This window comes from Dermacentor andersoni, chromosome 8 (assembly GCF_023375885.2).
Source record: "Dermacentor andersoni chromosome 8, qqDerAnde1_hic_scaffold, whole genome shotgun sequence".
In the NCBI taxonomy this organism is placed as follows: domain Eukaryota; kingdom Metazoa; phylum Arthropoda; class Arachnida; order Ixodida; family Ixodidae; genus Dermacentor; species Dermacentor andersoni.
Genome location: NC_092821.1, coordinates 108,084,315 through 108,109,008, shown reverse-complemented (window position 1 = coordinate 108,109,008; position 24,694 = coordinate 108,084,315). Strand labels below are relative to the sequence as shown.

Genomic DNA, 24,694 nt, shown 5'->3' with positions numbered 1-24,694 from the left:
ACTAATCAAATACTGGCTTGAATACATTTGTGCATTAGGGAAGCAAGGTGTAATGTACACTGTTGTAGCAAATTTTTACTCATGTATGGAATACTCGTATGACACAAGAGTTAATTTTTTTCTTACATAGCAGTGACTACCTACAGGTAAATTTTGTAATGCTTAGGGAAACTAATAATTAGTAGAACTGTTTATGTACACTGGCGCTGAGAAATTGGTTATAGTAGTGGCAGCTTATAATGGACCAGTGCAAAAAAATGCCCGTTTGTGAGACACCAACTAGCTATTTTACCACGAAGCGCTCCCTGGCCTTAAGCCATATAAAAAAGCACTGGGAGGACCATAGAGGGTACAGTACATTGGCTTCACTGATCATGATGAGGTCCCGTCATCCAGCTAGCGCCAAGGTACAAGAAGGATGTCCAGCCGTCTATGGAGTGAAACGAACAAAAGAGAGCATCAAGTCAGTTGAAAGACAGATTGGCTATTACAAATGAGGTGACCCGGTCACAGTCATTCATTAATAAGTGCCAAGCAGTCGTGGTTGTACTCCCAGATGAAGCACCGACTAGGCTAAAAGCTTTGCTGCTTATTTAGAACAAAACACAAGTGAAATTTGTACATCAGCAGACGATTGCATTTGGAATTGTATAAATGAAGTAAACATTGCAGTTATATTTTTGTTTTGCTATAAAGTGGGAACGCTACAAGCTGCATAGTCACTGACACACGCGCGCGCACACGCAACGCTGTAACCCATGCAAGAACAAAAGGACACAATATAGGGTGAGTTCAGTCTGGTTCAGCATTACAGCCAGCGCGTCGCCTTCGAATGCATTCCCTTCGGTTGGTTCGTGCTGCGTTAACCACAAAGACTAACAAGCAGGGCAAAGTTCTGACTGGTGTCGCGGAAGTCGTGGAGCGCGTCAGTGCTGAACGGCTGAACACAAGCAGAACCCTTTAATAGATGACGAAACCCCGCATGGCAGAAGGGCCCATCCATCAAGAATTGTCGCGGGTAACACCTAAAGATATTCACATTGTTGACGAAAGACGAAGTGCAATGTATTTCACTTACCGGAAAAAGTGTTATCCGAACGTGCGACGTACAAAGCCGCACCGAGACACGAAGGCGGCGAACGCAGATCCCGCCATTGTGGCAGTAAGCCGTCGGCGAAAACACGCAATACAGCCGATGTCACGAAGCACTGATGCAATACACACGGCAAACAGCATCAGCACAGCTAAATGACTCCAGTTAATATCCACTATAAATGTACAAAACGGCTTAGAATGACGCACAACTGGCCTAACGAACCCGCGACGGAGACATTGTGGGCGGCAGTGACCATTTTTTCAAACTTCCTGCCTCCCAGTGTTTCCAGCACGGAATGAGATGTCTGACAAATTTGGAGCGTGCCTCCAATTTGGAGCGTGCCGCCAAAGTGATCGCAGCGCGGTGGCTCTGTGACACCGCTGTGCAACACCGACGTTTCGCTCCTGCTGCTGTCAGTACCTGCTACGCGAGCATAGAATGGATTCCAGGCGTCGTGTGCACGCCCCGTATGGAAAACAATAACACGCCCTTGATTGTTGAACTTCTGGCGTGAAATTACTTAACATTAAAGCCAACTTCCAACGAGTTCGATTTGTCTGTGGCGTCTTTTATTCGCTAACGCCGACGGCAACCGCACTTTTAGCACGTCGTTTGGCATTTTACGCACTTTTAGACAAGAATATCTAGAAAAGTTCTTGAGTTAGACATTCTGAATGTGTTTACCAAAATAGACTCTAGTGACACCAGTAGTGGGTTTTGCCGCAGATAGAATATATACTAGCATAATCCAAGTGCTGAGGTTATGTTCAGAAAAAATTCTATTTTCAGTCGTATCATAGACCAAGACGTCTATAGCCGTTTGTAGCCGTTTCAAGAAGTTTCTAAGAGGTTCTGTGTTTCGTGGGTATTGGTCAAGAAGTGGGTGGTACATTTAAAATAAATATGAAATAAATAGACAAATGCAAGGTAAATTATGGTTGTCACATTGCGTTACACAAGCACGCGAGAGCACATTCGAGCGAGCTACTTAATTAGTTAATTTATTTATGTATTTGAGGAAACTGCGAGCCTTCACAGAAGACCTTCGGCAGGAGTGGGACGTACATAGGAAAAGAGCAAAAAAAATGCATAACGCGAAAAAGAACCAGATGAACAATACGTGAATCAAACAAAAGAATACATATAAGAATAACAAAAAAGAACCCGTCTAACAAGACGTGAATATAAGAAAATCACACATGATCAGTCGTGAAAGGCGTAGCAATGAAATGGGCAAATTCAGAGTATTTTATTGACCACTTCACGACAGCTTTGCCGCACGCTATGTGCAAGTGTGCGGCGGATCTTGTATTTATCAATATACGTATGTGCCCGTGTCTCAGATCAGCGTCTCTTGCCGCCTGCTTGCGTAGCAGCGCTGCGAAACGCAAATCACACGTCATTTGCGTAAAATTGTCTGGTTGCGCGCAATTGAAGAGACGACCTCAGTTTCTCAAACACAGTTTTAAAATTGCACTCCAAGCAGAATCGTACTTTCTGCACAATATTACCTATGTACGGTAATCCTCTGCCAAAGCATACCTTTGGTTAAATTCAAAATTCATTGCGATTTCGTTTGTTTAACGCAAATCGTTGCGTATCGGTGGCCGTTTGCAATTTGACTGAAACTTGAACTTGAATCAGCAAAACAACAAGCGCCATCTCGCGCAGCGAACGCCTCCCTCATTAAACAAACTTCTTTCCGTTACCGCAAGATGGCAAAGCCATCGCGCCACCTTGCCCTGACAAAACTCTTTTTACAGACCCCTAGCGCAGAGAGAGAACATGTAGCAGTGCTTCGAAGCTGATGATTTGTGCAACTGAAATCAGATGGTGCCACCGGCGCATTGTGCGCTTTGGACATATTTGGTCATTCATTTAAACACCGCCAAAAACACACGAATGAGAGAGTGTCAAGAGCAGCGCTGAACAAAAAGAAAACAGCGCTGGTCCTGTGCGTTTTTTGGCGCTGTGTAACATGAATGAACCGTACCAACCAACTCGCATACAAACCCTTCTAACGCAACTCCGGTCTTGGACGCGAGAAATAAAGCACCATTGCCCCGACGCGAACGCGTAGCCGGCGGCGTCTTACAAGCGCCCTTTGCTGAACTCTGTGTGCTCTCGGGCGTCGTGGAACATTATTCTGTACAATGTGGAGATTTAGAGGGAAGAACTTGGTCTGTGGTCGGATGCGAAAACCTTGACGGCGACATAAGGCAGTGCTACACGCCGGTGTTGTGAAGTGCACGCGACGATGACGCAGCAAGACTGCCCGTTCCCGAGGCCTCTTCTGTGCGCGTTTCCCGTCTCGGTCGATTGCCTTGACCACGCACTCGTAGACAACCGAAAAAGGAGATAAAAATTGGTGTATACTTCGATAAAGGGAAAAAAGAACAATTAACGAAAGCTGATCTTTATTTGCTCCTGGATACATATGAGGATGTTCAAGAACTAAATTAACACGATAAATAGAGTATGATATAAGCTTACCGTTTGCATTTCTAAATCAAAGTTTTGGAGTTCCAATAATTAATAACTATCGATTGGTTTACTAAGGCGGCGTTGCTCTGCTATGATGAGTTCGAAAGGTTGAAACGGGAGCTCTCACTTATAAAATGCTTGAGTTACAGCCAGTTATGCCCCTGTCATATGTGCACTTTCGATCGCGATCGAGTCTCGATGCGGCTGCGATCAGAATCGAAATTGATTGCTACTACGCAGTCCGAAGACCTGGACCGTGTTGTTGGGCTCTAACGCCTCATGTGTAACTGAGTAAGTGCGAGGCAAATAATAAACGTACTAATAGACAGTAAAGGTACTTGTACAAATTATTTTTCAGTGAAATAACTTTTTTCATTCGTTATTTCAGGCAAAGACGTGCCACGTCCGCCGATTCTGACCATCTCCAACTCCCAGAACTAGAGGCATGGTGTCACGTAGCAGACAGAGATTTGCAAAATTATACGTACATAAAAACGTATATATTTTGCCCTGTTGGTTAAACGGGCCTTTTCAGAGGGTTATTTGTCCCGCTCTCTTTCTTTCTCGTTGTACCTCGCTTTCTAACAAAGTGATCTTCAAGCTGTTTGCATCGGTCTCCGATCGCATTCGGGTAGTGTTCGTGCCCCTTAGTGTTGTTAGTGTTGTTTACCCCTCCCCTAAATTGGAAAATGTCTCTGGTAATCTTCCTACAAAAGGCAGGGAAACCCATCAACACTCAGAACCTTAGACCCATTTCTGTTACTTCCTGTGCGGGAAAGCTAATGGAAACTGTGGTCAAGGATCGTCTCTCCTCCTACCTGGAAAAGCGGAACACTTTCGCTGACTCCATGTACGGTTTCAGACCCAAAAAATCTGCGCAGGACATATTCCTACAACTACACCACGAAGTCCTCGCTGTCACAGAACACTCTCACGACGATAAATCATTCTAGCGCTTGACGTTAAGGGAGCATTTGATGAAGCCACGATAAGATAACGAAGTTATCTTAGCTCACCTCAGTTCCACTAACTGTGGCCAGCGCGCTTTCACCGCTTTCACCGAGCAGATACTGGCTGCTGGGAATAGCGGGTTCTGGCCCTCCAGCACCACTACGGCTAAGCACCACTAAGTTCCGCCCATACTAATATAGCCGACCCTTTTCCGTTGTTACAGACCATCACGCGCTTTGCTGCTTATGCTCACTGAAAGATCCTACAGGAAGACTTGGTCGCTGCGCCTTACGCCTCCAAGAATATTCGTATTCTTTCACCTACAAATCTGGCCGAATACACAAGGACGCTGACTGCCTGTCTCGCTACCCGGTAGACGAGCTTGACGACGCCGACAGTATTACCGCCAACGGCATTTTCTCCGTGTCTGCCTTCGGTAACTCGCCGATGAGCAGTACCGAGACCTATCGCTGCGAGCACTCATCGACCGTCTGCGCTCTACACCTACCGACGCATCCTCGCTGATTTGTCCTCTAGGGCGGCATTCTGTACCAAAGGAACTTCCTCCCTCACGGATCTGATCTTCTTCTTGTCGTGCCAAAACATCTACGACAGACTGTGCTCTTTGAGATGCATGACGCACCCCCTGCAGGACATCTTGGGGTAACCCGCACGTACGACCGCGTCCGCTTCTATTGGCCTGGTCTCGCTCGCTCCGTCCGACGCTATGTTGCTGCCTGTGATCCCTGCCAGTGTCGGAAAACACCTCGGGTGCTACCTGCCGGTCCTCTCCAGCCGATCACCGTCCCTGTGGAACCTTTCGTTCGTGTTGGATTAGACCTCCTCGGTCCCTTTCCCACGTCATCCTCTGGGAACAAATGGGCAGCCGTCGCAACTGATTACGCCACCCGATACGCTATTACGCGGGCTAATCCTACCAGTTGCGCCACTGACGTCGCGGACTTTCTCTTGCGTGACATTATCTTAGTGCATGGCGCCCCGCGACAGCAGCTTACTGACCGTGGTCGTAACTTCCTGTCGAAAGTTATCGCCCACATGGTACGTTCCTGCTCCATTCAACACAAGCTGACTATCCTCATACCATCCTCAAACCAATGGCCTGACAGAGCGGCTAAAGCGTCATCATCATCATCATCATCAGCCTGATTACGCCCACTGCAGGGCAAAGGCCTCTCCCATGCTTCTCCAATTACCCCGGTCATGTACTAATTGTGGACATGTTGACCCTCCAAACTTCCTAATCTCATCCGCCCACCTAACTTTCTGTCGCCCCCTGCTACGCTTCCCTTCCCTCGGAATCCAGTCCGTAACCCTTAATGACCATCGGTTATCTTCCCTCCTCATTACATGTCCTGCCCATGCCCATTTCTTTTTCTTGATTTCAACTAAGATGTCATTAACGCGCGTTTGTTCCCTCACCCAATCTGCTCTTTTCTTATCCCTTAACTTTACACCTATCATTCTTCTTCTCATAGCTCGTTGCGTCGTCCTCAATTTAAGTAGAACCCTTTTCGTAAGCCTCCAGGTTTCTGTCCCCGTACGTGAGTACTGGTAAGACACAGCTGTCATACACTTTTCTCTTGAGGGATAATGGCAACCTGCTGTTCATCATCTGAGAATGCCTGCTTACTTTATATGCATGTACAAAACAAGGTCACTCAAAATTTTCCCCTCACAAGCGAAAATACATCTTGTCTTGCTAACTTTTTTTTCTTCGCGCTCATGACGCAATAGTGAAAAGAACTTCGAGCACAGCACTGCGTGGCAGCCCACATTTCTACAACAGCACCAGGCATTATCGAAATAGACATTAATATTGAAGGTTCGCGCACAATAGGCCTAAATACAAATACATGTAAGTTTATACTATCACAGAGAAGACGATCTTGTCCCTGTTGAGAGCACAATCATGTCTGTTTGCGGCCAATATGTTGGTTGCTTAGTCTCCAATCTCCTTTCTGGGCAGTAGAGCCTACAAGGAGAGAACAGTAATCTTATAATCTGATAATTACTTGTTTAGGCCACACTGCAAACAGCAATGAACATGTAATGAAGGAGGCATAAATAAACCTCAAACAAGTAAAATATTACCACGGAATATATAACTAAACACGCAAAATATGAGTATGCTCTGTCCAAGAAATTTCGGTAACATTAACATTCAAGATTAATTAATTAAAAACGATTGATCAATTCCAATGAACTAATGCAAATTAATTCCCAAGTCAGTTCGTGCTCCGCTCAAGTAAAAAAAGCAACACCGGAAGAATGTGACAGTTTAAGAGTAAAAACGCAATATCAAGTGATTACAAACTGAATCACTGCAATTAACATTCTTTAATTAAGGATAGTTTATGATTAATTTGTAAAGGTATTACCGTATCAGCAAAAAACACCAGTTCTGTGCATGAGTTGTAATGCTGTACGAACGCACAAAAACGCAACGTGTACTCGAGCTTTAAGAATAACCAACGCGGTGTGATACAGATACAAAGAAACAGTGCATCCTAAGCATGAGCATTAATTGAGGGTGAAGTCTATACGACACGCACACACTAGAAGATAAATGAATCGACAAGAAGCACTGCTTACCATTTGTTACAGCATTCGCGACATAAGCGATGCTCACCACTCTCACGTAAGCGAAGAAATTTCACGGTTGTCCATCGGCAATGCGTCTCCTTGAAGCGGCCACGCAGCGCACGAAGATTAGTTTAGATTATGGGGTTTTACGTGCCAAAACCACTCTCTAATTATGAGGCACGCCGTAGTGGAGGACTCCGGAAATTTCGACCACCTGGGGTTATTTACCGTGCACCTTAATCTAAGTACAAGGGCGTTTTCGCATTTCGCCCCCATCGAAATGAGGCCGCCGTGGCCGGGATTCGATCCCGCGACCTCGTGCTCAGCAGCCCGACACCATAGCCACTGAGCAACTACGGCGGGTCGCAGCGCACGAAGCATGTTGCTGCACCACGGCGGCATGGCTTCTTTTCGGCGCCTCGTGCACCTATTGCAGTGTTTTCAGTAACTGTACAACGCGTCACGAGTGACTCAGACCCGCACACACGCTTGGTCAGCGCTCGCCACCAAATCGGAGAGCGTTAAGACGTCGCTAAAGCGATGAAACAAAGCGCGATACGACCGTTACAAAAAGACCGCATCGGTGATGCTCTCCCCGGCATGTTTCCCGAGAGCTACACAACGCAGAGGAGAGATGACTGCGCTCATGTTTGGCTGAAGCTGAAGCGCGTTCGATTAGACCATCCATCTATAGAGCGCAACTAAAAATAATAATCAAGCTAAAGTTCCTCCAAAGTGTCACATAATCATATAGTAGGATTCTAATATTCTATAGCTTAAAGATGTTGCTGTTCGTTTGCATTTCTACATTTTCTCCCTGCTCATTTGGCCGGCCGCCATTGTGGCCTCATACCGTTTAAAGCCCGTTCATCATTCCACGGGACCCTACTGGAGCGGCTGTAGCCCGATGTCATGTGAATGTAGCGCCGTATGTCTAGCGTGTTAGTGAGCGGGCAAAAGTGTTGCGTGTCTGGCGTCCTCTAAGGAACCCGACATTTGCCGCAATTTAGGAACCGGTCCCTCTTATGCGTTAGGGATGCAAAAAAGAGCAAAAAAAAAAAACACGATGGCATAAAACATTTCGTTGCAGTGTACAGTAAGTCTTGTCAGAGAACATTTTTCTCCCTTGCGGCATAGTTATAGGGCCTGCTCGACGCTTTTATTCTTTCGGTCGTAGGGCTTTTACAGTATTCCAGGGTGCGCCAGCGTGCGCCCTTCAGTGTGCGTCCCTCCTGTCAAAGGGTGTCCTGTTTCAGGAGTAGATATGACAAGCGCGACTAAATGAAAATTGATACACAAGGAAATAAACAAATTATTGGGTACAAATGCATAATAAATCACCATATTGCATCCGCATTTAGTTTTTGTGCAGGTAGGTTTTATGCCGCAGCCTAAAATGTCTGCAGTGGTAGCGGTGGCTTTGCACCACACTAAACCGTAGTTACAATTTCTGCCGCAACCTCGTACGCCGTAATATTCTCCGATGTATGTTTATTGTTTCTCTGGCTTGATTTTGCATTATAATGGCACGTATGCATTAGAGATCATTGACCACTGAAGTGCTGATGGTTGACTTGAGGATCCGCTCATGCAAGATTGAAACGTTTTTTTTTTGCATTGCGAAAGCAGACATTCCGATTTGCACCTATGACACCTTAATTTAGTCCAACCATCCTTCGTCCCGCGGCCGCACTCTATATTTTAGTTGTTAGTCCAGGCTTAAAACATCATACCAGAATCGTAATACCGCACAAAAATTAGCAAACTTCCACCCCATACAATAGGTCCCCTGAGCCACGAACAATTTTTTTATAAGTGACAATCTAAAGGTTACGAGACATTTGGCGTTGCAGTCACCTTTGAAATAGCTGCTTCGACGCATATAACCTCTAACCACAACGGAAATAAACAGAAACACAGATATCAAGTTGTTTTAGTAATCTGGTAAATTTTATGTTATAGGTTACTTGCAACTAAAGGTAAACCTAAACGCTACCGTGTTAAGAGTGTACATCGGCTTCTGACTTGATGGCTTCAATCGTCAAGGTTTTCTTGCAGAGAGTAAAACTGAAGCGCGTCGATGGTGGGGTGCTAGAGGATATTGCCCGCTTTGTCCGCTTCTGACCTACGAGCGTATAACTGCCCTCTTTTTGGTAAGGGGATAAAATGAGCTGAATAAAGGACACGTAGGCTTCTCTCAATGTCAGTGCATTGGGCGCGAGTTTCTCCTGTGCGGGGAACCGCCGTGCAACAGGCATCACGAACAGGTTGCGGTCATGTAAGGTCACGGAAGCTTCTGCGTACAAATGTCTCCGAACTGGCCACGCGCCCTCCTCGTGCGTTTCAAACCTTAGGCGCGCCGTGCCTCTCAAAGGACGGCATCGGAAAGCATAGGTGTAGGGTTCTGCAGGTTAATGTTGCTTGCACGCTCGTACATTGACAGCCAGTGTTCGACATCCACGCCGTAGGTGCTTGTGAACATACCCCGTGCGACGCGGATGAGTGAGGACGACGGCTGATGTACCCGAAAGTAGGCACAGTTGATGGAGCTGAAACGGGCTGGTCCTCGCTGTCGGACATGGTGTCGGAACCAATGTGGCGTACACAGGAACGATTCGCTCATGTGTACTTGCCATCTTATCTGACAACCTCTCCCGAACGTTTTACGGGCAGGTTTATTGACTAGTTCACATTCAGAAAGGTTGCCACGATGGCTCATGCCTGCAGCCAATGCTGATTTCGGCGCAAACACAGCGAGGCACCCAATACCATTGCTGTCATCTTTTTTTGATATGCAAACGCTCATATCAATATCACAACATTGCCTCTGTCTCGTTCCTCTCACCCTTGTAATCGCCATAATATAGATATAAGAATAAAATTCATCGTCCCCAATTGTAGGCCCGTGTTAAAATAGATTGCTAACTGCATTAACGTCGCCAATGATCCCCAGAGAACAAATGCGCCGTCATTTCTTTTTCACATAGAATATCTACCATATTCATTCTTATTCATTTTGTGCTTTATAATTTTTGTGGCTTTGATTGCTTTTACTGCATTTCCGTCCACCTAATCATTATTACACTGTCACATGGCTCATGGTGGGATCTCTAAAGGACAAAGCTCTTCAGAAGTGTGACAGTAGGGTGTCGTCTCCTTACTTGAAACTTCATGGCTGCGCCTTCTTATAATATTGTTTTACGACAATCAGTAATACCTCTGAACACAAAAAATAACGCTCGTTAGTTGTTAGTGTTCAATAACCAGACGAATCGGCAAAGATATCTTATATATCTAGCCTTTACACAGTATCCGCCTTGAGATCCCACTAATTAGGAATTCTAAGCTGGGTCCTTACCATATATTTTTAATTTTTGCAGAATGCCATGGGGTATAGATATTTACCTTATGCAAGTCAGTCGAAACATACCTGTGTTCACATTCTTTGATGATTATTTTGCTAAGTCATAGTCGTATGTTTTATTAAGTTCACATGGTGAAATAAGAAAACGATGATGCGCTAAAATTTCATGATACTAAAAAGAGGGTGGTAGGTAAATTTAACATTGCTGGCCTGAATTTGTGGCTGACAGTGCTTACTGTCAACTTGTTGAAAGACTGAAAAGGTAAGACTAAATGACATATACATGAAAAAAATTCTACTTTTGATAACTCAAACGAAAAGAGCTACTTTGTATATATCGGAGCATCAAAAAATTGTTATTGCGCGCTATGTCATGGGTTGCTGCAGCTTCTATCCATAGATTTACGCAGTTTTTTGGAGTTCAGGAATATACATTAACATCTTTCATAATCATATTCGTTGTAGATGGAAAAATGCACAGGTAAAGTTACGTGTTGTTAAAATGTGAATGTAAAATGAACAGTCCGTTAAAAACAACAAATTTCAAGCAGAGTGGGCGAGCTTGACTGAAATATCTGCAAAACGAGCTCAGTCTCATAGATTCAGAAAAATGCAGATTTTGTAGAAGCAAGCATGGGCACGTGTCATCGTTACAGCGGTTGAATACAGTGCTTAAACATGGAAAAACCTGTCGGAGTATTTCATATGTGACACAGAATCATGCTCATTCATATACTGCGATGAAACCGCTGAAAAATAGCTTTGGGAAACATAAATGTGACACACATAGCCACAGGCCGTATGTTTTAATATTTGATATAGCTTCTTATTACAATTTTAGGTCTGCCTCATGGTGCTGTGCTGGCGTTGTCGCCGAAATCGGTCACTTGCTCAATTAATGAAAATACGATAAGAAAAAACGAATGAATCATCACAAATATTTCCGTTTGCTATTTATGACGCTACCGATAAAGCATTTTAATATATTTTCGAGTTGCTGCTACGGTATCTTATATAAGAAAGCATACGAGAAAACGTGGCGACGGTTATTTACAAAGTTCGTTTTAGATACCTGGAACACAAAAATCAACCATCTAGTAAACGAGATTTGCACAGGGAAAGTTTGCTCGCATTGTGAAAGGAATCATCAGGCGGCTAGACACTGCTTTTTGCCGAAATTTACTGTGACATCATCATCACCACCATGAATCGTTAAAATATTTACTGGAGTGACCGCAGTGTAGTTAAAACTTAAAAAAGAAAGGTTAGGGCGCCAAGCAGGCGAGGACGAAGTGAGACGCAGCTGGCATATACGGGCCTGTGTATCTTGTTTGTTTCTCAATTCATGTTCGTCTGCTTAGCGCCGTAACCTTTCTTTTAGAGCCAAATCTCTGATCCTCGAGGTACAACTCCTAAGGCCAATCTCGGCACTCGCCTGTGAAGGTGCCACGTCACTTCAAGTGTTCTTTGCCGCAGAAGCGAGGCTGAGTCTGAGCACCATGCCGATATAGCTCGCCGGTCAGAAGCACTCAAGAACCGTGTATAACCATGCTTAACTGTGCTTTCGCTCGTATAACTAGGTTCAAGCCACGCTGAATCAAGGGCACTTTTTAAGGTCAGGAATCGACTTGTTCCGAAGCAAGTTTTTTAAAAATGTAAGTTCACCTTCTGATTTCACCTGCGTTGCCCGATAGGTAGCAACACGCAAATACAACTTCGCTGAACGCTCCAACGTAATGTGAAACAGTGGCAGAGGTTGGTAGCTATCGTCTGCAATGGGTGAGTGGCGTTTACACTGGTATAACAGGCACACCCACGTATCAACTTACATAGGTTAAAAGAAGCAACAACGTTTGCAAAGAGGCTGAATGTTCACAAACGCGTGAATCTTGTGCTCTGGCAAGTTTACTTCTAGCCAGCGTCGATCTTTTGTTAGCCGTTCACGACAGAAGAAATGTACTATCGACGGGGCACACGATGCCGAAAGCTCTACCTCTCGACGAAGGCACTTTTCATCTGGCACTTGTTTTTCGGTAACTCAGACTACCCTTCTCTCGGTTATTTAATTTTTTTTTCATTCACTGCATGTAAGGTGCCTGGGTTTTCCGCTAGGAACGTATAATCTATTATTTCTCACGTGTGAAAAAAAACAAGCGAAGACATCACTTAAATATTGTTGAATCCTGCGTTATAAGTTTTCAATCATTAACATTTCATAAAAACCCTTGCGACGTAAAGCCTTGGCGACACATATACATATATTGTCGGGTTCCCTGACGCAAAAGTATTTGCCAAAGAAAGAGCACTGCGGTGTGAACAACAACAGAAATTATGACTAAAAGTTTCAATGATACTGCGGAAACTGACGCGTGAAAACGGTGATACAGTTATGAGGCATGACATTGTGCAGGGCTCCAGTAAGTGTTGGAGTGCCTGAGTATGTTTAAGGTGCACCTAATGTACAGCCCACGCGTCTCTTGGGTTTCGTCCCCATCGCGATGTGGTCACCGGGGCCAGCAGTTGACTGTGCGCCGTAGTGGTCAGCGGCTGTGTCTAAATGGCAGGTACAATTTATAATATGTGCCGATTACGCGCTAACAAAAGAGCCTCGGTGGTCATGGCCGAGGCTAGTTCGCCAGGTTCTGGCACTTCACGACATCCGCAAGGTAAAGCGCGCTTCAAACGCAGACTTCAAAAGTACCGAATAACGCACCTTCTATTGTTCATGTCGTTTTCTTTTATGGTCAGATTGCACAAAGATGCATATTGAAGTGGATACTTTATATTGTGTGCTGTAGGGGAGCGTGACGAGACTCTAGGAAAACAGTGAAAGCTCCCAAGACAGTGCAACCATCACCTGTAAATGAAACCTTACCGATTAATTCCAACAGGGTCAACAAGGCTGGAAAAAATTGTCGATAGCTTGCCTGGAATCTTGATGTAAAGTGTAATCGGAGTTTGGAGAACGAATACCACACGAAGTATAGCTGCAACTATCTCTCTTGCAACTGCACATGGGCAAGGCAGGCCGCTGTTGAATTCTGTGATTACGGAAGTTTTTTTTTATTATAATGGCGCGCAAAATTCTAAATGAGAGAGTTATCATTGGCACTTCTCCTTTTCAGTGTTCAAACAACCAGTGTGTTTACAAGGCTCATAAGGCATAGGAATCAAGTTGCTGAGCCATTTCGCACGAAACGCTTGTTATGCATGAAACCTTAGTACTACATTCATACCGCTGTGCATATGCGGATTTGATGTTTTATACGTGGGGTGTAGCAAACAGCGTGAATCTGTGCGCTTTCTTTTATTGTGACAATGTGAGGTGTGAAGCTAAATCTTGCGCTCTTTGCACAATGTGGCATTGCGTGAACACATTGCGTGACTGGGGAAGTGTGAAAGATTCATCGCCTCTCCAGTCTATGAGCAAGGATAACCAGCGAAGCTGCGAATGTGGGCCCTTTAGTGGCGAACTGCACCTCCACAACGGGTCGCCCAGTATTGGACTATCTTCGGGATGGGCCCACGTATTTGGAGTGCTTAACGCGTGCTTCACCTCCACCGGGGGTGGGCCCGGCATTGCACTACCTTCGTAATCAGCCCACGTATGAATAATGGTTGGTCTATGCCCACGGAGACGATACAGGGTGTGTGGCATTCATTGAACTTCTATCGGGACCTGCGCGTTTGTGCGTTCACTCTTTTTCGCCGTCCTGTGTATTCTGCACCACTTAAAATTATGCCCTTTGCACTCCAAGAAATAACTGGAAGGAATCCATAACCTTCTCATTTATAATTTTGCTGCTTCTGTTTCCGAGCAGCTACACTTGTCTGTACGTTTTGTTTGTCGTCGCCTAATAAGCTGCCACAACTAAAAGCTTTTCTTTTTACCCTTAATCTTGTAGAGCTCCTAATATAAGTGCGTGTAGTGACTGTAGTCTTATCTTTTTAATTCCCAAGTCAATGGATATAGTCACAATCATTACGAGCAGTCCATTGCGCTCCAGGAAACACATCCATTACGCCAAGTCGTGCTTCAACACGTGAGTAAGGATGGAGTGACCGACAGAGACGTGAGCAAATATAATTTCCTCATTGCATACCTTACCTTCAAGCGTAGTACATTGACAGTGCGTTTTGTATTGAGCAGCAACAATATGTCATCATAACATTTATAATCACAATTCTGTTGAATAAAATTATAACAAAAGTAATTAAGCAAACCTTTATAGTGTTTGAATTTAACTTCTACAATGTTACTGCCGCACCTGAAGGAGTGTTGTGGAAGAAAGAAGTTCTTTATGGGTCTGGTAAGCGTGTGGCAATGTGATGTTAATTCGTTCCGCGACCCACTTCTTTTACGGAGCATCGGGGCGTTTATTGTCTGCTTTATTCGGGGGGGGGGGGGGGGGCGGGGCGGGGGGGGTAGAGGCCAGCTAACGGGCTCAGTATCTCGTTCTCTCATCCTGAAGCTCTATTCTTTCTAATATTCTTCGGAAAGCATCATTTATTGTGGCCACAGCCGAAATTCTGAGTGTGTATATACGAACTAAAAAGTCATCCGAATAAACGAGGTCATTCCGTCATTATCGATGTGCCATTGTTTTAAGGTCACCCTAATTCCACAAACGTCGCTAGGCTTCAGGTGCAAGCCGCTTAATATTTGTAGACCTCTATTGTTTTTTAGGCCAGTTGACTCGTTTCTATCGACCACGTTTCTCAAGCGAGTGGTTATCGCTGTACACAGTGTTCGTTGCCCGTGTTTTCGTAAACTACCTGCAATGTGGCCGAGCATTCGCTGTAATGGCATAAATGAGCATGCTCAAGGAGAGAATTGATGCAGTAGAAAGGGGCGAGGCAGAAAAGTTTGCTCTGGTTAGCTATTAGTTGTCATTTCCGGATTTTAATTATTTTTCTTAGTGAGCGTGTTAAATTCAAAGTGTAGCTTGATGATTGACACAGGTCCATTCCCGGAACGTCATGGAATATGAAAAGCGTCTGATTAAGATACCTAGCGCACTGTTCGGAAGAACTGGAAGAAAAAGGCTTGAACGAACAAAAATTCAGAGAAACCGAGGCATTACTGAAATAATAGGTGAGTACTTACTGTACTAATTGCTAGCAATAGGTGTCGTGATCTCGTTACTCTTGTTTCGATGTGCGCGTATGGAACTAGTGTCTGCCGGATTCGGTTGCCAAAATCCCCAAGTATTAAGACTATCATGAACAGCTTATCAGAAAAACGAGACAAAGGGAGACAAACGGGTACGTTGCCGCACTATAAAATGGCTTTTATATTTCCGCATGATCTATATAGTAGTGCAGGCCCCAAAAAATAAGAACCGATACACAGCATTTGCGCCGCATATCGGTCACACAAGCGCGTTGATACGTGATCAGTCGTCATAGTGCTCTTTCCTTACTTGTTTGAGATACTGAGGCAGTACTAGCACACTTCTATCCATAGAGTTTTCTAAAAGTACAATTGGGAAGTCTGGCACGGCAAACGTTCATCTACCGTGGGAATGATGGGTAGTACGTGGATTTGGCTAGGCTTCAAGATTGGGGCTTCATTTATTACGCTTTCTCTGGCCTAAATTCGACTAAATTTCAAAGAAATTTATACTTTTATTGATCAAGAAGGTAATAAGGCTACAAGCACACATATTTTCTGCTAATTGCAGTGGTTCCGCTTGTCAATGCGTCCCTGGCGTAATGGTATAAATATCGAGCTTCTGTGCTGTAGCCTGCCGCCAAGGAATTTCATTCACGTTTATTTAAATATTTATAACGCTGTATTCTCGCCTAAATAATTTTTGCAGAGACACGAAGCCATTTAAAGCCAGTAGGATGAAGCTTAGGCGAATGGATGTATTACCCATCATTTCCAGGCTGGCTAAACTGCACTACTCACTCCTACCGCTGACGCTAGCCGCACAGTTTCCTCTAGTGATTGTATGAAACTCTAGGATTATACAATTTTCTAAATATCTTTCTCGCTTGCAGAATTACCCATTGTTGCTGGTTGCACAGTAGATGGTACTGAACTGCACAGTTTACTACACTTTACTGTGCAGTAAATTCAGTATACTGTAGTAATGGGCGACTTCAATGCAAAGATGGGGAAAAAGCAGGCTGGTGAACAAGCCATTGGCAACTACGGCGTTGATTTTAGGAACGTTAGACGAGAGCTGCTGGTAGAATTCGCTGAAAGGTATGGGCTGAGAGTAATGAACACCTTCGTCAGGAAGCGCAACAACAGAACGTGGACCTGGAAAAGCCCTAATGGTGAAACAAGAAGTGACATTGATTTCACACTTTCTGCGAATACTAGCATAGCGCAGGATGTAGAAGTGTTGGGTAATGTAAAGTGCGGAGATCATATGTTGGGTTTGGATTCACCTCACTTTGAAGAGGCAAAGAGTAAAATTGGTCAAGAAGGAACAAGCCAACCTAGATGCAGTAAGGGTAAAAACACAGATTCAGGCTGATACTTGCAAACATATATACAGCCTTAGAACAAAGAGATAAAGATTGCATAAAGGTAATGAATGAAACCGTAACTTGCTGGTTTCAGTGGCAGCGATCGAAGTTGGAGGCAAGGCACCAAGGCAACCAGTAGGCAAGTTCTCCCACTTAACGAAGGACCTAAAAAAGAAACGACAAACAATGAAAGTGTCCAACTGAAGATATAAGACAGAATTCGCGAAACTGTGAAAACTGATCAACAAGGCGAAAATAAGGGATATTCAAAATTATAACGTGAGAAAGACTGACGAAGCCGAAAAAAATGGACGCAGCTTGAAATCAGTGAGATGGAAACTTGGCATACGACAAACCAAGATGTATGCACTGACAGATAGGAAGCTTAATGTCATCAGCAATCTCGAAGGTATAGTAAAAGCTCCGGAAGAATTCTATACTGACCTGTACAGTACCCAGAGCAGCCAAGATACCTCCATTCGAAGCAGTAATAAACAGGTAGCAGAGACTCCACCTATAGCTAGCGACGATGTCAGAAAGGCCTTACAAGACATCAAACGGGGAAAAGCGGCCGGGGAAGATGAAATGACAGCCGATGTAATCAAAGATGGAGGAGACATAATGCTTTAAAAACTGGTGGCTCTCTATATGAAGAATCTGTTGACTTCAAGGACCCGAGGAAACAGGAAGAATGCAAAATATACATGAATCCACAAAGAGGGAGACGTTAAAGAATTGAAAAGCTGTAGGCCTATTAGCTTACTCACAGTATTATATAATATACCCACCAAGGTAATTCGTAATGAAATAAGGGCAAGATTATACTTCAGTCAACCAAGGGAAGAGGGTGACTTCAGGAAGGAATACTCTACCATGGATCAGATCAATGTCATAAATCCGGTAATCGAGAAATCCACAGAGTACGATCTGCCTCTGAATATGGCTTTCATAGGTTACGAAACAGCATTTGCTTCAGTACAGATACCAGCAGTTATAGAGGTATTACGTAATCAAGGAGTGCAGGCCGCTTACGTAAATATCCTGGAAAATATCTGGATATTCAACAGCTATCTTAATTCTGCGGAGGAAAGTAGGAAGATACCTATAAAGAGAGGGGTCAGACAAGGAGGCACAATCTCTCCAATGCTATTGACTGAATGCTTGGAAGAAGTATTCAAGCTATTAAACTGGGAAGGCTTAGGAGTAAGGATTGAAAGCGAATATCTCAGCAACCTCCGATTTGCAGATGACATTGTTCTGTTCAGCAACACTGGGGGACGAGTTAAAACAAATGAGTGAGGACCTTAACCGAGAGGGTGTATGAGTCGGGTGGAATAATAATATGCTGAAGAAAAAGATAATCATGAATAGCCGGGCAAAGGAACAAGATTTGAGGATCGCCAGTCAGCCTCTAGAGCCTGTGAAGGAGTACGTTTACCTAGGCAATTAATCACAGGGAACCCTGATCATGAGAAGGAAATGCACAGAAGAATAAAAATGGGTTGGATCGCATACGGCAAACAGTCAGATCCTGACTGCAAGTTTACCATTATCATTGAAAGAGAAGGTGTACAATCAGTGCATTTTACCAGTGCTGACATGTGGGACAGAGACTTGGAGAGTGACAAAGAAGCTTGAAAACAAGTTAGGGGCTGCGCAAAGAGCGATGGAATGAAGAATATTAGCAGTAACGTTCAGAGACACAAATACAGCGATTTGTATCGCAGAGCAAACGGGTATAGCCAATATTCTAATTAATAATAAAAAAATATAAATGGAGCTGCGCAGGTCATGTAATGCGCAGGTTAGATAACCGGTGGACCATTAGGGTTAGAGACCAAGAAACCAGCCAAAAGAAAGTAAGCGCAATCGAGCATGGCACAAGACTAGGTGGGGCGATTAAATTAGGAAATTCGCGGGCGCTAGTTGGAATCGGTTGGCGCAGGGCAGGTCTAATTGGAGATCGCAGGGAGAGGCCTTCGTCCTGCAGTGGATGCAAAAAAGATTGCTGCTGATGCTGATGATGATGGTTCGTGCTTTTGTATGGCTCAGTTCCGGGGTTTCGGGGCGTCTGTGTGCAGAAACTGCCATCATGTGGGCCGATCCTGGTGACAATGTAGAAAGGGACCTAGCTCAATGGCACATACTTCTGCGGGCTCTGGCACCTGTAGCGTGTCCTTGATCTACGCTTGTCCCACCGGGGACCCAAAATGCTCCCAGGCACAAGGTTAACAGCAGATGTTTATGATGAGTTTTGTATGTCTTTTCCAAACAGAACTGTTAAAAATTATCGACGCCAACGGCACGAACACGCTCATGCCATTGCGTGCTCGCTCGTCGTCATCGTTGTCTTCTTCCGCAGCTCGATCTGCTGCGTAAGAAAACTCTCATCATCAGCAATGGCTCGAGCGTCATCGTCTTTTACATCGGGCTCTTTGGTGCCCACCAGCGCGATGGCGCGAACTCTCTAGTTCCACTGCTCACGCGTTCGTCGTCGCCGTCTGCTTCCACAGCTGGCTCCGTTGTTGTTGTTGTTGCCTATCACGTGTGTGGCTCCTACCCACGATGGGGGATTGGTCAAGAAATGGGAGGTTTATTCCAAATTAATATGGACCATAAATTTTTGAATGCTTGTATAATTAGCATTGAATACCGTAGAATTACCTGTTAAAATAAAATCACGCAAATCATATCGAATGAGTAATAATTAATTTAAACGCACGACAATAAAAAAGACAGAATTTAGCACCGGCGCCAGTGGTGGCGGAGGACACCATCGTCAAGCAAAACAGCTATTATAATGAGCCCGTAACAGCTTACGCTGCAGAAGCGATGCCGTGGCTCCGTACTCCAGGGCAGCGTGCCTGAGTTCGATCCCCGTGAGAGCTGGGAGTTACTTGTTCTCATTCCCAGTGATAGCTGCGATGCACGCCAGCGGACACCATCACCAACCGAAACGGCTATAAGAACGAGCCTATGCCAACCTACGCTGAAACAGAGAGAATAATGAAGGGGTATAGGGACATAATGCATACACCATATATCAAATACATTTAGGCATGCGTACTAGAGGTAATAACTCTGAATCAGTAAAAGCAGGTAAAGTGCAGAAAAATTCAAATACCTTGCCTTGGAGCGGAACTCATGAGCACGCAACAACTCTCAGCACGTCTTTTTTGACACGAAGCGCTTCTTTCATCTCACGTTTCATTCATGCTCTATTCTAAACAATAAACCGATACACACGTTCTTTTAAAAGAATAGTATATCACCTACCCTTCGCCCAGTGTGAACGTGGTCAGTATGCCAGACAACTTCGGCATGTCAAAAATCTTGACACTTCTTTCATTCCACAAATGGTTCCATTTCTTGGCCCTAGTCAACCGCTTTTATCATGGGATAGTGACAGGTTCATTAACTTGTTGTTTGGTTAGAACAGTATTCTGTTGAGCTTGGTAGTGCTTATCGAAGGGTTCGGTCAGAACAACTTACCACGATGATGACAGTGAAGAAAACGAAGGATACCCCTGGCTACCAAATACGTTTCATTGAACGGAAGTGGGAGTTATGCAGTGTTGCGACGCATTCAAATGATTAAAAAGCCAGCAAGAAAGCTTACGGATCTAAACTACATATCGAGACGTGGGGGAAAAATAACAGCTTTCTTGCGGTGGGAAATATTTCGTTGTGTGCGCACAATGTCCTTTTTCGTTCTTTACAGAATCCAGAGAAGACACCGCAAGATTCACAATAGAGGCGTACATCATCGTTGACAGTGCGCTCGCAAATCGTCTGAAACGCGACGGAAAGACCGTCGAAAAATACGCCAAGGAATTTGCTCAAAAGGCTAGTAGGCAAAACACACGTTTTCATCTTCCTACTTTCATCAGTGACCAGGGTCAGCTACGCTGCTATTGCAAATATAATAAACATTTAAGGTGCTCGATGTTGCACTCGTATGCAATAACTCTCCGTGATAAGCGTCCTATGATGTAAATAACGCGCCATTTTTCGTAGTGGCTCAGATTTGCGGAAATGTAGCCCTAGGACAGGCAGTGGAATACCGTGATAAGGCCGGAGAAAGAGCCTAACCACTGTAGGCACGATGTAAAGGGATACACTACAGCTGATTTGTGCCGCGACTTGCAATGGACGTCAAATTTTAGCCTAAGCGGAGCCCGGAAAACGAGCTGGCTTGTTCGGAACTGAAATAGAATTTGTTGAATTGAAATAGTATCTGTATAGTGGACTTACGCTACCACTGGCGTTTTTGATCCGCGGTCAGCGCTAAGGCAGCGGAAGAAAATGCGGTACCGCTCATCTCACCATGACTGTCGGCGGCAATTCCCATAGCGTTGAGACAATATAGTGACACAACCAATCGCCACAGTTGAAATACCTTATATATGAAGCACGTACTGCAAGCGGGCTTCTCCCTAAGGCTTCCTTATGAGCCTTCGGCGCCATGTAGCGGGGTCGCCGCAAAGCCTGTGCGTAGCCAGAACAATGGATGATGCGCCAGTGTGCGCAGATATATGCATCATACGGTAGCCGGGATCCTCTCGCTCTTTTTTTTGTACTCGCTGCCCTATCTTGTGGCGCTGGCAGGAAGTCCGGACAATGCGTCCGAGATGAGAAGCCTGGGGTGCGGGTGAGTGTGAACGCTGAGAATTGCTATCTCTCAAGCTTTAACCCTGTGGTTCGTGACTGATACTCAGTGACCCATGTGGCACATACCCTGTGCATTCGTATATCAGCGCGGCCGTGCGTTGGCGTGAAAGACGTGAATTCAAAAGCACCGCGTACGCAGTGCATTTGTGCTGTAGCTTGCTAAGTTGATGGGCTGACGCCACTGAGGAACGCATGTGAAGTTTGCTCATTGCTCTCGATCAAAGGGGAGAAATATTAACGCTATCTTTAATAGAACATTCCGCTAGTCAAGATTGCCCATTGCGAAATCGGTTGGTTGAAATGCAGCCAGGTTCCTATACTGCAGCACTGCTGCAACTGGACGCAGCTTTCCAATGCACCCGCTGAGCCGCCAGTAGGGGCTGCCGTATTGTATACGCTTGACGCGGGTTATATTCTCCCCACCATCGGAAAAAATAATTGTATGTATGTATGTATGTATGTATGTATGTATGTATGTATGTATGTATGTATGTATGTATGTATGTATGTATGTATGTATGTATGTATGTATGTATGTATGTATGTATGTATGTATGTATGTATGTATGTATGTATGTATGTATGTATGTATGTCTCTAGCCAATATGCTGATTACCTGGCTCACTGCTCATTTCTTTGTCGAATATTTAGCGCATCGCGCTGATGTGCTGAGGGAACAGGGTTCGAAAGGAGCCGTCGGATCAACTTGGGTCCGTGCGTGTGTGGCAAATGTGTGTGTACTTATGTACCGCTATTCATTGAACCTCTTTCAAGCCGACGGGGGCCACTGTAGACTCGGGACTGTGCAGGTAGCGCTTTTCCATGAATCTCTTACGCCGACTTCGAGCACTGGGCAATCAGCCTGTGCCGGTACTTAATGAACCCCTTTGATCGCAAAATGCTTCACTGAGTATGGGCCAAATGGTGTTCGCCGCCCTCCAGTGAACGTCGTTGACACCAATTTGTGAAAGAAAGTAGTGCAACAGCGAATGCGCCGCTCTTTAATGACGAAAAAGATTCCTAACATGTTTGCGGTGCCGAGCGGAAGAGAACCTGCTACAGATGCGATCTTCAAGCACGCCATTCCGAAACTTTAGCAGGATGAAGAATAAGTGCACTGGACCTGTGACGCGTTTCAATGAACAACTTTTGCGCGAACTATTTACCGAGCTACGCCGAGAATGTGTTGGCGATGTGCCGCTCTTCAATCATCCTCCCGCCGGTTTACGTCGCTGAGTACGTGCCCTTGTGAGGCTAACCAGGCCACAATTCTGGGTGTTCCAAGTACCGGCGTGCGGAGCTTCCCGTCTCTGATTCCACGCGCGGACTTCTCTGCAGTACCACAAGATGGCGTAGCGTGTGCAGTAAGAAGAACGAGAAAGGAGCCCTGTTACCCCGCATGACGCCTTTCTCAGCATTTGCGCGCATCAGCACGCCATGCATTTTGGAGTCCAAGCGCAGGCTTCGCGGTGGCTGCGCTAGATGACACAGAATGTTCTGGAAGCACGAGAGAGGAGTCTTGCTGCAATACACGCCTCATACATAACTTGTTGCAGCTATGGAAACACGTTGTTTCGGTGTATTGATTCAAGGCTAATGTCACTACCGTCGACAATCACCAGCGCACGTACAGAGGCTGTGCCGTTCGACATTTTTTACTGCATGCCAGCCGAAGGCTCCGGTATTGATGATCGGATAGTCAGTTACAATCGCTGAACGGATCAAGACTGGAGCAGTTTGGTAGGTCAAGAAGATGCCGTTTATGGTGATGAACGATAACAATATCGAAAGTGTGATGCGGATATGGTGGATGGTTCCAGAAATCTGAGGAGCGCCTTTCAAGATAACTAGAGAAGGCCTTCTTTGTCGGCATTTTGGTAATCGTAGGAGGCGGTGTGATATAATGTGTAACAACGCTGCTATTAAAGTTTGGCTGTCTAATCGAATTATGATCGCTAAATCAACGGGGCGGGCCGCAGAGCGCTGTTGGCGACAAGCAGGGGTAGCGGAAGCGTGATTTCATCGTCGAGTAGTGGTCGCTCATAGCAGAGCGACAACCACACGGTAACAGAGGCTGATCAAGTTACATCAAGCTGCACCAGAGGCTCACGGTGGATGTGTCAGTATAGGTCTCAGCAGTCGGCAGGATGAGATGAACATCGGACGACTGTCCGTGGCTTTGTTGTGGTTTGACAGCGGCTTTGCTGGCACAACTTTTGATCAACAGCTCTGGTGTCGCAGGAGGCAAAGGGTTGTGCGCCTCCGTGTGAAGAGCCGCTCTCATGGTAGGATCGCGTTTTGTGACATGGAGGGTGGGTGTTATGTCCTCCGAGTCAAAAAAGAGAATCCAATACTGGGGTCAAATCGGCCCCTCATTGCGTGCGTGTCATGGTGGGACGACCTCTGGAAGTATCGTCGGCTGTGGCACTGGTGTCGAAAATGAGGAGAATTCCAGGCTTGGGTGTCATCTATGTCAGTTTATGCTATGCGTGGCAGGAATGAGGCCGAGCGTTCGACACTGAACTGGGTCATATCTTAAATCTTGAGGCAATCTTACGGCGTTTCGCTGCGCGACTACAGGGACAGGTTGATGGCTACGTACATGCTGCAGAATTCCATGCTTGGACTGCTGTATGGATATGAGGTCCTGAGATAGGGATGCCTGCTGCCTTACATACTAGTCATCAATGTCTCGATGCTCTATCTGGGAAAGCGATGGTTCAACTGCGTACGTGGCATGCATGGAACTAAAGACGCATTGCCTCTGCAATGCTTCGGCATGGTCCGAGGTGTTCGCATCACTTAGGTGCTCGAGAAACGCATGCTCCAAACTCGCTTGAAGCAGTTATTTTGTGAGTTGATAGATTAAGAAAATGCACTACAGTACAGTTTCATGGCAAATAACTTGAGTGGATCGAAGCCCGCTAGGTGGAGTAAAGTTTGCGAAATGGAAAAGCTTCATCCACGCAACGCCAGCACGCAGGTGGCAAGAAAAGCCATACGTGTTTCTTAGAAAGAAAGCAGTGGAACCGCATACATTA

At 45.2% G+C, this 24,694-nt stretch overlaps 1 long non-coding RNA gene across 1 annotated transcript; it reads left to right on the top strand.

Moving 5' to 3' along the window:
- The first annotated feature begins 14,468 nt into the window (after positions 1 to 14,468).
- Positions 14,469 to 20,870, top strand: LOC129384240 (uncharacterized). Its single transcript, XR_008611984.1, has 3 exons — positions 14,469 to 14,572; positions 15,462 to 15,594; positions 20,704 to 20,870. It is a non-coding gene; the product is annotated as an uncharacterized lncRNA (long non-coding RNA).
- The last annotated feature ends 3,824 nt before the right edge of the window (positions 20,871 to 24,694 follow it).